Source organism: Xyrauchen texanus, chromosome 30 (assembly GCF_025860055.1).
Source record: "Xyrauchen texanus isolate HMW12.3.18 chromosome 30, RBS_HiC_50CHRs, whole genome shotgun sequence".
NCBI classification, from domain to species: domain Eukaryota; kingdom Metazoa; phylum Chordata; class Actinopteri; order Cypriniformes; family Catostomidae; genus Xyrauchen; species Xyrauchen texanus.
The window spans coordinates 36,966,431-36,974,805 of NC_068305.1; the positions used below are offsets into that span (position 1 = coordinate 36,966,431).

Below are 8,375 nucleotides of genomic sequence, written 5' to 3' on the forward strand. Positions count from 1 at the left end.
TATAACTATTGCCCCAATATCTACACAATATCCCTATAAACCCCCTGGGGTCCTTTTACCCCAAGTGGGTGTGGGGTAAAAGGCTCCCTCGCCACCTTTTAAAAATCCCCCTTTATAAATTATAATAATAATTTTATTCAAAACAACCATCTGTTGTTATTTCTTTTCACACAAATGATGTACTTCCATCAATATTCAATAAAAAGTTGTTCTCAACTAGTGAGTCACAACCCAAAAATGGGTTCCAGGTCTGTTAGGGTTGTGGAAAATGGGAAAAAAGTGCTTAAGTCTATAATAATAACATGCAACTAAAGAGCAGAAATAGGTTAGCAAAATAAAAAGGTCTATTAACTTTTAGAAATTAGGAGAAAATATTTTACAGTAAACACTGTGCGTCTAAATATAACTCTATGAAATTCCCATTTATCTTGGTAAAAGCTAGCCAATTTAGGCAGATGTCAACTTGGACAGGTTTAGTGACATGCCCTCTTTCTTGAAGACCATTAACAAAACTCTGCAAGGTAAATTAAATTGGATTGTGTTGACCACAGTGTGTTTTGTGTAGTGAATATTTGGCTGCTGAGAGCATGCAACCAATGAGCCAATGTCATGTAAACAATTTCACATACTATTGGGCCTACTGTATTCCGTAGACACAGACTTGATGCTCTTGAAAATGTCACTGCATGCCAAATCTAAACATGCCGGTTTGCAGCAATCCTGATAGTTGGTGCCTGTTTCCCATTCTTATATTCACTGGAGTTTGTCTCCCCACCTCTCAGTCTATTGAGAACCCTGCTGGGTTCCTCTGATTGTTGTCCTTCTCTTGAAAGGGTCAGTCTGCCCACAGCATCCCAGCAGTGGTGGCAAAAACACAGTTGAATCTGTCGCAGCTCCCTGTGGAAAGACTTGCGGAAAACATAGTAAACAAAAGGATTGTACACCATTGAGCACTTTGCAAAGAGACAGGGCAGCAAACTGACAATTGGCGCCACGCTGTCTTTGCCCTCTGAGTGAAACATGGTCCAGAGGCTGATGGCAACATAGGGCGCCCAGGAGATGATGAAGCCAGCGCTGATCAGAATGCCCATCTGAAACACAGGAGGAAAATTGAAACTGACAGGTTAAAAAAGTGGAAAGTGCTTAGCTGGTAAAGGCTAGTGATTCAAGTTGGACATGCTAGTGCTCTTATGGTCTGGAGCAAAACGCACTAATGCATTCATTAGAGTGATGGTTCCACGTGTTACATTTAATAATTGAAGTTCTGTTAACATCACAGGTTGTTCACAGGCTGTCAGCACTAAGGTTGTAATTTCAAATGCTTGTTGGTGAGATCTGTGATATGAAGGTTTAAATAAGTTTCCTGTTACTATTGTGACCTTACAGTGTTAAAAAATCCCCAGCATACTGTATGTAGTGTGTTGGATACTTCCTTGGAGAAGCGGAATTACTAGTAGACAACGTTGGTCCTCTATATTCATAACGAACCAGCATACTGTAAACTAGCCTGGATCAGCATGGACAGTCATGGTGCTCTATGCTATTCTTCTAGGCAGGGTAGATTCAAAAGGACTTTAGCTTGCCAAGCTTCAAGCTACTCAGGATTTAAAAGAATCAAAAAGCAAAAAGCAAGATTACAGTGAGGCACTTACAGTTAAAGTGAATATGTAAAATTTTTGGTGGGTTTTAAGGTAGAAATGTGAATTTTATGACGGCACTTACATGTATTTTTTCTGAAAAAAAAAAACATTATATATTATATTATTATTATGTATTATTTGAGCTGTAAGTTGTTTAAATCATCACTTTTTATGGTTGTTTTAGGGTTAAGTCATCGCAGCAAAGTTGTAAAATTGAATATAACTTCACAAAGAAAAGGTTAGTGATTTTATCACACTAAAATCATGTTAACAAGAATATATATCTTATGTTTTTTTACATATTCTTTTTGTAACAGTTAGTATCAGAACATTTACGGATTGGTGGCATTCACTTCCATTGCAAGTGCCTCAGCGTAATCCAGACTTTTCCTTTCCTTTTAAAAAAAGGAGGGACAGGAGGCCTGGGTAGCTCAGCGAGTATTGACGCTGACTACTACCCCTGGAGTCGCAAGTTAGAATCCAGGGCGTGCTGAGAGACTCCAGACAGGTCTCTTAAGCAACAAAATTGACCCAGTTGCTAGGGAGGGTGGATTCACATGGGGTAACCTCCTCATGGTTACGATTAAGTGGTTCTCGCTCTCAATGGAGCACGTGGTAATTTGTGTGAGAGTAGCATGAGTCTCCACATGCGGAGTCTCCGCGATGTCATGCACAGCGAGCCACGTGATGAGATGCGCGGATTGATGGTCACAGAAGCGGTGATAACTGAGACTTGTCCTCCCCACCCAGATTGAGTTGAGCAACCGTGCCTCCATGAGGACCTACTAAGTAGTGGGAACTGGGCATTCCAATTTGGGAGAAAATTAATAGAATTAGGGACAAGAAGAAGTACATTTTTGTACTACTAGGGGTTTTGAATGAATTAATATCAGTTTGGGTGTAACTACATACTGTAAGTAACAAAGACATAGTCATGAACGGTACGGCATGTGTAGCCTAGGCTGCACGTGCAATGCATAGTGATAAAAAGAGCACTACTCCCTTGGAAATAGTATTTTAATAGAAAAGAGAATGTATTTTGAACAAAGGTAACCTACTGTTGCGCTACTTAAAAATGTAGTTACATCTGTAGCGTTGCTACTTTAAGTTAGTTAAAGCAATGCTCAAGTGACTGTAAGTTTTGAGTGCAAGGGTCAAGTAAACAAGCATGGGGCTATATTTAATTATTTATTAGATTTTCTTTGGAAAGACATTAGTGCCTTTAAAAATAGGGGTTGACCTTTTCTTATCTTGCAAAAATGTTCCTAACAGGTTTAAGATTTTAAAAACAAGTGCAATGGGGGCCAGGGAGTTGGGCAATGGGGGGTGCAAACTATGTCTGTCACTGTGGCAGCAAAAACTGGTTAGTGTCAAGCTGAGGTGTTATTCCTCAAGGGTTCATACTTACTGTGACTCTGTGTCTTGTTAAACACATAAAATAAATTAAATGAACACAAGCTTTAACACAAGCATATTTTATGCAAATATATTTTTTATTCTGCCAGTCATGTGATTATGATTAGTGTATTAAAGTAAAGGATATTTCGGTGGTATGGCATTTACCAGATTACAAGGTTTACTCGCATTACGTTGCCATGACAACAAAGTTGTAATATTGGATATAACTTCACACAGATAAGTAAGCCATTTTATTACAGTAACATGTATGTTTACATCTCATGGCTATACTAAAAAAAGTGTCATTTATAAGTGTTTATCTATTGAACCCTGATTTTTGCTTTTTTATGAATAAATGAGGAATTTGTTTTTTTGGTAATCAACATTATGCCAAATATATATTGAAGGGGAAGATTGGGGGCTTAAGCCCCTGAAATGTTTTGGAAAGCCCCTGATATTTCATAGATACCCTAGAACCGACTGCGAACATCCACCCACACCCAGGTCCAACGGCAAATCAAAGCTAGCCCCTAGCTTACATTATCTAATGCTAGCAAAGCCCCTGGTCTGGTTTCTCTCATGGTTTTTTCTGTCCAGTATCTAAACATCTCATGGAGATTTTTCAATGTCACTGTCGCGATTTATCTCTTGAATATCTGAATATCTGCGATCACAGCAAAGCAGAATCTTACCAGTGTGACTTTCCTCTCAACGCTGCCTGAGTTAGGTAGGTTATCATGGCTCTGGATTGACTTAAAGGCTTTGTGAAGCTTCCAGGCAATGCCAGAGTAGGAGAACAGGTTGACTCCACATGGGATCAAGGTGCACAGGATGGCCAAAGCCATGATGAAGGAAGAGCCGTTTAAGGAGTGCTGGTACTCGGCCCAGTCCACAGAACAGGCCAAACCGAAGGGTTCCGGCCTGTATCCTCCCCTGCCCAGCAGAGGAAACACAGCCCAGATCAGTGAGTACAACCAGATGACAGCAATCAAAATACTTATAGTCCTTCTGTGAAACTTGTTGCCTGTAACAGATAGACAATATTCTGTTTTTTTTTATTTTGGTTTTTTTTGCATCTATTTCGAGTGTATAATCGGAAATAAATATATTTACACATTTAAGACACACTTAAAAATTCACAAATGTTGTAGCAGTAGATCAAGTATTTTTAATTGTAGGTAGCATGATCGCCTGTCAAGGAGGGTGCGAGGTGGCAAGATTTTGATTCATCCCACTGACTTGAGTCAGGTTCCAATAAATGTGTGTAATATGTAATGAGTGAGTCATTGAATCACTGAGTTGTTTATGACCAAAACAATGGAAGTGAATGAGAATGATTCAGTTACTTTTAAAATTTGTTCAAAAACACTGATCTGTTCGCGAATGAAACACAACTAGTACGCAAATACTCAAGTGAAGCATAAATGATGTGAGAAAATGACTAAGTATGACGAACAGTGTTGGGGAACTTACTCAATATAACTATTCACTACAAATGACTAACTGACTTAATTCCTCAAAAATGTAATCACACTATTTATTGCTTTACGTTTAAGTTACTTTCTAAAACAATTGACAGAGAAGTTCATTGTCATGTACTCTTCAGCTGTAACAACTGTATAAACATATGCATTTATATTTGCAATGCATTATACAGAATAACATTATTTTAGAATAGTGTAACTAAAACAAAAGTATCTTAAAAGAACTTACTTTAATTTAAAGTCTATTAAGTCTATTATAAGTAACTATTCTGATTGCAATAATTTAAAATGTAACATGCTACATTACTTTTAAGTACAGTCAAATTACATGACTACTTTTTTTCCATTAACGTTTGACAAGTAGAAAGTGTTTTAATATCTGTCGTGTCCATTGTTTTATTTTATGTCAAACCTAACAAACATATTTTTATTTATTTTTTTGCTTGAAAAGTGTCACTTAAGTGTCCAAGTACTTTTTGAGTTGAAACTGGTGGTATACAACTCGATGAACATTAATGGGCGACCATTGACACACAAAATCTCTATTAAATCAAACAAAACAAAAACATTGCCAACAACCTATTTTTCTCATTCAGAGTTTCTATTGAAATTAAGATGTCAGGCAAAAGGCCATAAAGTACAAACAATTTCCCCATTTTTAGTGTCTCTTTGGAAAACAACTTGAAAGAAGTTTGTGTTTAAATAGATCACTCAGTCATTGAACTGAAAGTTCATTATCTGTCTATATCGCTCAATGCCAATTTCATGCATCATTAAGTATTCCAAGTATTCCAAGGTCCTTGTGTTTCAAAATCTAATAAATAGTCACAACCAGGGTGGCAATTACTTACGTCCCATAAAAGTACACATCAGAGTTTTAAGTCTACATTTTATATAAGCAATGTGTCAATAGCTCTGTCTGAATGAAGCATGTAATATAATTCAACCATCTCTGAAATGGGTCCTCATATTGACATTGCTTGAGTGGGTTTGGTAAATGTGAAGGACTTCAGACTGAAAGCGCAAAGAGCAAAAACATCAAAACATGAAACCATTTCATGAAAGTTCATCTTGAGTGCTGTTGAAGTGAATTTATGAAACAAACTACTCCAAAAAATAAATGAAAAAGCAAGTTTTGAGTGAAAGGGTCTAGAAAATTACAAGTAAACAGGTATTGCAATCAGAATACAGTTCCTGACTTTAAATTAAAGTAAGTACTTTTAATTTACTTGCATTTCACTATTCTAAAATAATGTAATGTCAGTTGCTCTGTCTGAATGAAATCAACCTATGAATGGCTCACATATAGTTGACTGCATAATAAGTTGGCGTACAAAAAATAATTTCAACATCGACAATATTACACACAAAGCTGGAAGTATTATAAGTTTATCCATTTTGTCTACGATGCTGTTGTCTCACTTGTGATGCATGACCTAATGCAACTAACAAAATACCTGATTTTGGAGGGTTCCCATTGCCAGATACCTCACCAACCCCATGGCGGCAAGAGTCATGATGCTGGCCACGCTGAAGATCATACCCATTATGCCATAGTACAGGCAGGAAGGGTCACCTCCGATCCAAGTGTGGTTGAAGGCAGAGGTGATTGACAGTGGGAACATACTGAGAGCCATGCCAATGTCTGTCACGGCCAGACTAACCTTGAGGAGCTCAGGAGCTTTGAGGATGCTGTGACGCCGAGCAGCTGTAACAAGCACAGCAACGTTGCCGAGGATGGAGAGGATGGCTGGGAGAAAAAAGAGAGCCAATCTGAGAAAGCCTAATGGTCCAAAACATTTGACACCGATGGTTCACAATGGTCCAGTAGCATCTGACAACTCAATTAGAAAGGTTGACTAGTTTGGACTAGATTTTTTTCTTATAAATCACACTGCAAAAAATGTATCGGTAAAAACTGTAAAAATGCTACAGTAATTTTTTTTATAATAGGTTAATGGATACTTACCTTAAAATATACTGTAAAACATTATAATAGATTTAAAAAGACAATACATGTATGGTTAAATGATGTAAAAATGAAAAATTATTGATTTGACTATATAATTAAAGGTAAAAACATTATGTTATGTTTAACAAGAGAGTACATGAACTTTTTATGGTAAATTATTGTTAAAATTAGTTAATAACAATAATCGGGCATTTCCAGAATTCCCTGTGTGACTCATCACATTTCATTCTATTTTATGGGAATAGTTATGTTTCTTGTTTTAATATCACTTACCTACATTGGGGTATTCTGTGTTATATTTCATGTAGTTTAGTTTATGTATATTGTATAATTTTCAATTCACATGTGTTACTCTGATGGTGTTTCGTGTTTGTGTGAGTGACACTGACCGCTGTCTCTAAATGTTTATTGGTCAGTGCTATTGGAAAGACCACTATTGGTAACTTCATGTCATCATGTGCCTTTCTGTAATTTGTAAAATGAGTAACAATGCATCATAAAATGAAAAGCAGATTTTTATTGTTTCATAAGGTTTAAAGTATCAAGTATATATAATGTAATATTATAAATGGTAATGCACCGTAAAATATACAGGCATCAAAATTGCATCCCGTAAAGCTCGAAGCTTGGATGCTTGGAAGAGCTATTATTTTACTTTAGCTCGATAAGCTGATGGAACCATTGAACTGAAGACCACTAGAATTGAAATATCAAATGTCACTAAGCAATGATCTTTACAGATGGCTCTTCAACTGAAAAATGATGTTGTGCATCATCAATGCTGGGTTGAAAATAACCCCCTACGATCAATTTTGCTTCTGTTTTGACCATCAATGTAAGACACAAATCAGGTCCTTGGCTGAAAAGGAAGGTATTTAATCTCAGTTTGATATGAAAGTGGGACTTGACTGACTGGTGATGTGTGATCAGCAGTGTTCTTAGAAAGGGTGTTCTTCAGTACACAGGCAAGGCAACATTTGCAACAAGGGGTTTAGCCTTTAAGAGACCTCTTGCAGATATGCAGTGTGTAATTTTCATTTCTAATATATTTTTTCCCAGAAACTGTGGGGTTTGATGCCTGATTTGCAAAACAATGTTAGCAGTCAGAAAATAACTGCTTTCAAAGACTGTACTACAGAAGCGATCCATGTAAAATCATTTTGAAATTGATTTGTTCACCATGAAAAGCCTGGAAAAATATTTGGACACTTCAGCCACACAGAAACATGTGAATCTCATTGCATTAAAAAGCAAAATATCAACTCATGCATTTCTGTACAAAAAGATAGCACCCAAACCCTCTTTTTGCAGATCAGTAAATGGCCTTTGTTGACTAGGGATGAGGTTCTGAGTTCTGAAAGTTACTGTATGTTTATAGGACACTTAATTATTTGATTAAAAAAAGATCACGGGACATGTGATGATTTCTCATGGTACAACCCCTTTAAATTGTTAATTAAAATTGTCCAGTAATAAATGTGTGCAACCTTTCAGATGACTCCAGAGACAAAAATCATTAATAATAATAATAAAAAGCCCTCATACAAGGTGACAACAGTACTTCAAATCCGCTATTTTTCAAAGCCATAACCCTCTTCACAAGGACAATCAAAAAATAAATTGCCACTATCTAGAGATTTGGCTATTTGCATTTTAAGGGATGCAGCCTATTATAAAACACAAATGAAACATCCTCAATTTGGGCTATTTGAGCAAGTTATGCTGGTCTTTTCAGGCAAAATTCAAAAATAAATGTGACCGAGTGTAAACGTCTAGGTTACGTATGTAACCTCCGTTCCCCGATGGAGGGAACGAGACGTTGTGTCAGAGAAGCGACACTAGGGGTCTCTCCGGACCGGAGAGTTCATTCAGGATTTTTCT

General features: G+C 36.9%; 1 pseudogene; it reads right to left on the reverse strand.

Annotated features, from left to right (window-relative positions):
- Positions 1–695: 695 nt before the first annotated feature.
- Positions 696–6,798, reverse strand: LOC127623952 (opsin-5-like; annotated as a pseudogene).
- Between the last annotated feature and the right edge of the window lie 1,577 nt (positions 6,799–8,375).